Here is a 9,052-nt window from a genome sequence, read left to right as displayed (position 1 = left end):
ATGTTGATTAATGCTCAATGATTCAAAGTGACTTAGTGGCAGGCAAATAGAACTACTAACTCTAAGAAAGTTTTGAAGTATTTGCTAAACATACACAAGCCAAATGGCACAACATTAGTTTTTGATAAGAAGTGGAACTTAAATCTTAAATAACAGAAAGCCACAGACAAGCCTCAAAGTTCATTTTAACTGTCTCTGCATGATTTTCTCTATGTCTTACCTTTCTTTCCCTTTCTCACTCCAAAATCCCCTTTTGGCAGAATTTTTCAAGAAGGAGTTAAATTGACTTAAAAAAAAAAAAGTATATGTCTTTGCATGTCCTCAAGGGAATGACTAAAAAGGGAGTTAGCAGTTTGAGTAACTAAGATATCATGGATAACATGTAAAATAGATGGATGGTTGAGAGCTCACTTTGTTTGATTTTCATCAGACACCTCTGAACTCAAATTAGAATTGACTTACGCCATAGCTGAGTGACAGAAAAAACAGAACTCAGGATTGAACACCCCAAAATTTTTTATAAAGAACTATGCAAAATGGCTTGGTGAAAAATTATATGGAAAACCTAATCTTGAAGGCACAATTCTTACACCCATCTGCACCCTTCGACACTGTAAATTCAACCTCAGAGATCCTGAAAGCTTAAACTTTAATTTACCTAGGGCAGCAGCCAAAGCAGAAGATTAAAAACAACCATTGCAAGAATAACTTCTCTTGCAAAGATGGGTTATTGCCCCATACATCAGTCTTTATGACTTGAAACTGTTACAATCTTTTTATTTGGTGATGTTAACTTGATCTTCTGGTATACAAGTATCACTTATCCTCACCAAACATGTCACTTGACACATTTGCCTCATAGTTTATCTTTACTGTTCTCTGTGCACTTCACTATAAATAATTTCTATCAGATCTGAAAGGTTGCACACATAGTCAAATCTCAATGATTCAAGTAATAGTTATGCACTTTTAAATTACCACTGACGCTTGAATAACCTGATTTTGAACTGCACAGGTCCACTTACATGTGGATTTTTTCAATAAATACTGTAAATGTGTTTTCTCTTTCTTATTGGTTTTCTTAATAACATTTTCTTTTCTCTAGCTTACTTTATTATAAAAATACAATATGTAATATATACAACATACAAAACATGTGCTAATCGAGTGTGTTATTGATAAGGCTTCTGGTCAACAGTAGGCTATTAGTAATTAACTTCTTGGGGAGTTAAAAGTTGTATGTGGATTTTTGACTGCGTGAGGTTTAGTGTTCCTAACTCCTGCGTTGTTTAAGGGTCAACTGTACTTGTATCACATATCCAATTCTGCCGGTTTCTCACAGGCTCTTCTTTTAGGGGCAACTGCTTACTCTTCAGTTTCTTTCAGATACTTTTTAGTAGGCATTTCAAAGGAAAAAAAAATTTTCTCACATAACCAGAATACTGTTGTCACATTTAATAAATTTAACAAAACTTCTCAAAATGAATCTTCATTTCATAATATTTTTATTACGGCTGTGTAATTTAGTATGTGAATACCAGCAAGGTACAGATGGTACAATTCTGGTTTTCTGAAAAGATTTAGAGCAAATCTGGTTATTTCAAGATTAGCAACATCTGAAGGCTTTATGGTAGGGTTAGTCACCACACAGTGAATAGCTCCATTGTCTGGTCTGCAACCCAGCCCAAAAAAGGAGACACGGTTTATGATAGTCTGTCTGGAAACAACTCAAGTCTACAGCAACCTTCATCATGTGAAATGTAATGAGGGATTTAAAAGCTGATTTCAAATATGTTTCTGTACTGCTAGATGGAGAACCCTTTTTATCTCAGAATAGTACAGACATCATCAAACGTCCCTGTAGGGCAGGCATCCAGGAGCTGCTTTGAATGCTGCTGACTGTGCTTTTAAGGAGGCGTGCCAGAAATGTGATCGGCAACAACTCTCATAAAAGTCAGTCAAAAGAGAACCACATTAAGGCACCTTCAGAATTTGGATACCAGGTCATCTTTTGAGAGTAAAGCTACTGAGAGTTAGCATATACTTATTTCAAGTAGCCACCTGCAGAAGGAATAGTGTTGTGGGCAAAAACATGAGAAATACTCATTTCCGACTAATGGACAGTGAAATATTTATTTGGTGGTGTTTAAGCAGTACGAGTCTAGTCTAGTACTTAAGAGAGATAGTACTTTAAAGGTTCTGAGAAAATCAAATTTCTGACCTACAAAACAGAGGACTATCATATGTTCCAGAAATTCTACTTTTAGTTATACATCCAAAAGAAATAAAAACATATGTCCACGCAAAACTTGTATAGAAATGTCCATAAAAGCATTATTCGTCAATTGATGAATGGATAAATGAGATATGGTACATACATATAATAGAATATTATTTGGCAGTTAAAAGAAATGAGTACCGATACATGCTGTAACATAGCTGAACCTTAAAAACATGCTTAGTGAAAGAAGCCAATCATAAAAGACCACATATTTTATGGATCTATTTATATAAAATGCTTAGAAAAGGTAAATCTATAGATAAAGAAAATAAATTAGTGGTTGCCTAAGACTTGGGGGAGGAAGGCTAGAGGGATGTGAGGGAATGACTACTAATGGGTTTAGTGTTTCTTTTTTGGCGTAATGAAAATGTTCTAAAATTGATTGCGGTAATAGTTGTGCTATTTTGTGGATACACTAAAAAAAATCAAGTTGTTTATTAGTTTCAGGTATATGGTACATTGGTTAGACACTTATATAGTTTATTAAATGACCCCTCCGATTACTGTATCACCCATCTAGCTCTACACACAGCCATTATGATATTATTGACTATATTTCCTCTACCGTGCTCTACATTCCCATCACTATTTTTTAACTACTAATTTGTACTTTTACAACTCTTCACTTTTTTATCCCAGCCCCCCGACCTCTCTCCCTCTGACAATCACTAGATTTTCCTCTCTACCTGTGAGTCTGTTTTTGTAAAAACTGTTGAGTTGTACACTTTAAATGAGTGAATTGTATGGTATGTGAACTATATCTCATTAAAGCTGTTAGATAAAAAACAGAACAAAATAACAACAAACAAAAAACCAGGAACAGACTTTGGGGTCCCATCGAGACACTCTTAACTCTGTGAAGCTCTGCCTGAGAAAGCTGGGATCACTCTGACCTTTCTTTCTTTTTTTTAATTAAATTTATTGGAGCAACATTGATTAATAAAATTGTATAGGTTTCAAGTGCACAATTCAATAATATGTCATATGTGTATTGCATTGTGTGTTTTCCACCCAAAGTCAAATCTTCGATCACCATATCTTTGACCCCCTTTACCCTTATCTACCTCCCCCCTTGCTCCTTTTCCCCCGGTAACCATTAACTTGTTGTCTATTTACGGCCATGCTACCCTGAACAAGCCTGATCCTGTCTGATCTCGGAAGCTAAGAAGGGTCAGACCTGGTTAGTACTTGGATGGGAGACCACGCAGGAAGTCCAGGTGTTGTAGGTGTAAAAAAATTAGCTAACTAATTAATTACTAAAATAAGGGATTGTAAGTTGACAAGGTCCTTGCAATCTGTGAGGTCAACCAAGGGCTGTCTTGCCTTAAAAAATAAAATAAAGAAATAAAATAAGTAAATAAAAATAAACTGTTGCCTGTGTCTATGAGTCTTTGTTGCTTTCAGTTTTATATCCCACGTATGAATGAAATCATATGGTTCTCAACTTTTTCTGTCTGACTTATCTTGCTTAGCATAATAATCTCAAGACCCATCCATGTTGTTGCAAACGTCAGTGTTTCATACTTTCTTTTTTTTCATCTTGTCTCTTTATTTATTTTATTTTTAACATTTTATTCTTTTATTTTTCCCCCCTCCTCTCTTCTCCCACCCCTCTGGTAACCACTAGTCCATTGTCCATGTCCATGAGTCTCTGTTTGTTTGTCCTGTTCCTTTGCTGCTTTTAGGTTTATATGCCACATCTAAGCGATATCATGTGATTTTCAACCTTTTCTGTCTGGCTTATTTTGCTTAGTATAATTATTTAAAGGTCCATTGATGTCGTAAATGCCAGTATTTCATCTCTTCTTATGGCTGAGTAATATTCCATTATATATATGTACCACATCTTTTTAGCCAATCATCTATCCTAGGACACTTTGGTTGTTTCTATGTCCTGGCCACTGTGAATAAGGCTGCAGTGAACGTTGGGGTGCATCTATCTTTATGGATAAAAAAATGTTTTCCAATTTTTTGTGTTCACTCTGACATTTTTTAATTGAAACAACAGACACTGCCAACATAAATCAAAGAAGAAAAATATAGTACATCTTACCTTCAACTTAGAAGTTTTCAAGTAATTTAAAGTTCAGCAGTTTCATAGGCTACCTAACCACATGTAGTTAGTGATGCACAGAATAACAAACTACCAAAATAAGGATCCCAGGAAAGGCATTTGGGAAGGAGAAAAGATGAAATTTGTGGCCCACCTGGCACTAAGATCCAAACTAACCTGAACATTAAGAAATATAGTCATTGACATTGTCTACTCCTACCTAGTATCTTTTTCCCAATTCTCCCTTCCTATTTGATTTTCATTCAGTTATCACCTCTTCCCCATGCTGCCCTCACCTCCATATCTTTGGGAGGTCCTGGTTGACTTAAGACACTCAGCACATCATATTTTTTGTCCCTTCTCCCACCCTATGCCCTAGGTACTGATTCAGGAGTGGGTATGAGACCTAAGTTGTTCAACCAGAGAATCTCAGAACTCTCACTTGGAAGACTAGGGCAGGTGTTGTCTTTTCTTCTGGATGATTTCCTGTGCTGACTTGGCATAGGATCTGAAACCAGATGACTCATTGTTAGCTTGTGGATAAAGATGCCATGAGGAGGCCCAGGAGAATCAAAGAGACATGAGTGGAAGTCCCGACTGGAACCATGCCTGCTCGCTACCCCTTCGCCTCTAGATTTTTCTAGCCATGTAAATCAAAAAATACTACTTTTATTTAAGCCAGTTTGAGTAGAAATTTCTATTATTTACAGCCAAATACAGTCAAAATAAAACGAGATAATTCTAATAAATTCTAAACTCATATCTAAACTTAATATCTATTTAAGATACTTAAGACAATGCCTGGCTTGTAGTAAATACTATGTAAATGTGAGTTATAATTATTATCATCAATAGATGTGAATTATAAAATAAAGATAATAATGATAGCCTATGTATTTAACAATACATTATTAAGTCAAAGAAAGATAAAAGAGAAGTGTACTATTCCTCCCTCCACTTAAAAGTAATACATACCATTATAGAAAATTTGAAAAACACAGAAATATATTAAGAAGAATAAAGCAATCATTTATAATCCAGCTATTCAGAAAAAATTTATATGTTGATTTTTGCTTCCAGGCTGCTTTAAATATGTAATTGAAATTATTCCATCTATACAATTTTTCATTCTGCTTCTTAAAATTTTACCACATTCATAAGCATTTTCCATTATTTATTCTCATTTTGAATTATTTTCCTAGAAAGGAGTTCTAGAAATGAAATAAGTAAGCCTTACATGGTTCTTTTGAACATAAAATGAGATAATGGGTACAAGAGAAATTTGAAAATTGAAAAGCACTATACAAATATGAACTCTTTTTGTAATAGCGTTATCTCTTCTCCAAATTTGTTCCTCCTCCTAAATTTTCTGTCTTGCTGAATTGCACCACCATGATCACCACCACCATAAACAACTAACCACAATTACTATAGCAAGCACTTATTATGTGCTATGCACTGGGTAAAACATGTAAGTACTTTATTGTTCCATTTAGTCTGCATAAGATCCCTGCTTAAAAGGTGATATTATCTTATTTTGCAAAGAGAAGCTGCAGCTTCAATGAAATTAAATTATTTAAGGTCATACAACAAGAAATTGTAGAGTAAGGGTTGGAACCCTGAAATTCATCTGACTCTAAAGTTCCTGCTACTCTGTTACCATGTCCTATCTCTCCCCAATGTACACTTCTTCTGTGTCCCTCAGGTCATCAAGTGGGGCAATTTCTAACCCCTATGTCACTCTCCTCTGCATTTCCAATTCCTCTGCCTTGGTTCAGACTCTCACTATGTCTCCCTTGGATTATTTCCATAGTCTCCTAGTCTGGTCCATCCCCATCTATCTTTCTGTTGACAGTAATCTTCCTAAATGCAAATCTGACCATGACTTAGTGGTTCCCCAAAGCTGTCAAGATAAAGTTCCAAATATTTAGCTGAGCATCTTTATTTCTCATGATCTCTCATCTCTCTGTCCTTCCCAAACAGAGTCATGCTGCTTCATGCTGCCATGACCATACTCAGACCAATGCCTCTGCTTGGCTGACACCTGTTAACCATAGTCACTTTCTTTATCTATGTGACTCCTCTGTTTTCAAACTCAGTTAAAGCATATTCTCCTTTGGGAACTTTCCTTTTTTAATATTGAACAAAGAGGCTTCATTTATTAAGCAAATTGGGAACAAGAAGCTTATTTGATTTCACTTTATATCCCAAGTAAAGGACATACACTCTGTAGGTGCTAAATAAATATCTGTTGAATGAACATTATGCTACTTTGGCATTAATGCCTCATTAGGAAATGTTAGCTTGCATTAATAAAATGCACACTGTCCAGAAAAAGGCCATTATACTCCATATTACATGAAATACTGTGCTCAGTTTTGGATTTAACATTTTTAGAGGTAAATTAGAATGTATACAGAGGCATATAAATGTAAGAAGGTCTAGAAACAATATCACAAGAAAAATTATTACAGAAATGATTCTGTTTACATTAAAGAAAAGACTTTGAGAATGGGGAGGTTTAAATGGGATGTGACAGACACCTTCAAATATGTGATGAAGATTAGCTCAATAAAAAGACAAAATTTCTAACAACAGAGCTGTGCTTTCTTCATCCTTCCATTATGGATGTTGTAGAAAGGACTTCTGCACAGGGTAGAAAGATGACACAAATATCTCCAAACTCTTCGATTTGGGGCTTCTCAAGCTGAGTAATTTCATATCTGCTTTTCTGAAAAGCAAGTAGTATATAGAAATTACCAACAATGAGAAGTTTTAGTGCAATTAATTCCCAATACTGAGTTTTTAATCATCGTTTTATGTTTTCTGTACTGAAGGCAGAAGAAATCATTCAAAGAAGCACCAAACGAGAACACAAAAAAAATGTGGCATCATTCTGGGAAGCTGAGAAAATAGCCATAGCATAGAGGCAGAACAGACCAAGAGTAAGGAATGGGATGGCTCCTTTCAAATAAAGACTCAGGGACAATATCAAATGATGGTAGGTAAATAGATAGCGTCACATGCAATAACAACTCCTTCAAAAGTAATTTGCAGCCTGGGCAGCTTTTCTCAGAGCTAATAAAGATTAAGCTTCAGAGCCACTCTTTTGCCCCTATCTCCTCTAACACCCTGGCAGGGACCTAACAATCTTACACTGTTTGTCTTTACGACTGCACCCAAGAGTGTGAAGGTTTTAGGTTGTAGAAATCTTGTTTGTTTTAAGCCTATAAACCACTTTACCAGCAAAACAAAATTTAGTATATGTGTCGTGTGTTAAAAATAGTTTTTCAAGTATTATATTTCAGACATACCTACAAACCCAGATCATAATCAGTTAAATCAATGTTATCTTTGGAAACAAAAGATACTTATATACTCTAGGGCCAGATTCTTTTTTTGCTTTGGCCTTGAATTTGGGTGCTCTGTTTCGATTTTAAGTATTTAATCTTTTTATCTACTTGACTTGTTTGAAAATAAGATCCTTGCTTTAGTCTAGACCAGTATGAGGTAGAAGAAAGTCTTTATAAATTAAAATATTTAAATCTTAATTACCTAGTCATGTGGTAAAGGTATAAATCATATAAGGTTAAACCTGTTCTGCTTCAAGCCCAATGTTCCTCTGGGAAGTGATTCACCTGTTCAACACCAGTGACAGAGGGAACATGGAAGCCATCTAAGCAGAAGAGATATGGAGCAGCTAGGTAACTTTCTAATTCCTTAAGTCACATTTTTATAGTGGTTCCTCTATTTAGTAATCGAAATGTGATTTCACAGAATATCACAAAGCTACTTTAAAATGCAAGCAAAAAGAGTGGCCAGTCATTGGTACATTTTCCATGTATTCACTGAGGGATTTACTAGACCAATATTTTCTGATGCCTGGTAGCAAGTTGTTTAGCATGCCGTGAGCAGAAGACCTTAAGTCTCTGAGTCACACTCATCAATATAAAATTTCCTTCTCTGCTAGTTACTGATATTCGGCTGAGGGAAAATTATTTAACATCTCTGAGCCTCAGTTTCTTCATTTGTAAAATGAAGATAATACTCATCTTACAAATCTCAATGGGCTCTCTTGCATTTTCAGTTTTTCCCTTTCCCTCAGTGCCTTCTTATCAATGACAAATAGTTATAACAACAAAACTCTCTACCCATACCCCACAAAAGCTACTCTACTACTTTGCTCTTTCAACAGGAAACATCTCAGAAGAGAATCTGTACTTGTTAGCTCTCCCTCAGGAGCCACTTAAATCTTTACTTCCTACAACTAGCTTTTATCCTTTCAGAGAAATAGCCAATAACCAAGTTTAATGGTCTCCAATTGGAGTGTTTCTTAGTCCTCATCCAACATAGCCTTTTCTAGCTTTTGACTCTATGCTTTGATGATAAACATTGCTTAAATAGAAAAAACAATGTATTATTTTGGGTTTCTTTTTATCTCTCTTGTTGCTGTCCCCATTGGCTATCTCATGGATTTAATTAATAACTTTTGGGTAGGTAACCCCCCTGAATTCTAATTCTAACTCCAACCTCTCTCTGACCTTTTCTCAAAATAATTACTATGCATCTCAAGCTGGAGATTTTGCTGGCATTTCATCATCTCAGCTCTCCTCCCATCCCTATAATCTCTTCATTTCTGTCAATAGCATTGTCATCATTATATTCTCTCAGATACCATGTTTGGACACTTGAGGTTCCTTTTATTCCTCTTCCACTTC

General features: G+C 35.4%; 1 pseudogene; it reads left to right on the top strand.

Annotated features, from left to right (window-relative positions):
* Positions 1–3,391: 3,391 nt before the first annotated feature.
* On the top strand, positions 3,392–3,510 carry LOC118603497 (annotated as a pseudogene).
* The last annotated feature ends 5,542 nt before the right edge of the window (positions 3,511–9,052 follow it).

The sequence above is a fragment of the Rousettus aegyptiacus genome, unplaced genomic scaffold, assembly GCF_014176215.1.
Source record: "Rousettus aegyptiacus isolate mRouAeg1 unplaced genomic scaffold, mRouAeg1.p scaffold_m13_p_5, whole genome shotgun sequence".
Classification (NCBI taxonomy): Eukaryota; Metazoa; Chordata; class Mammalia; order Chiroptera; family Pteropodidae; genus Rousettus; species Rousettus aegyptiacus.
This window is presented reverse-complemented; position numbering and strand designations above follow the sequence as displayed.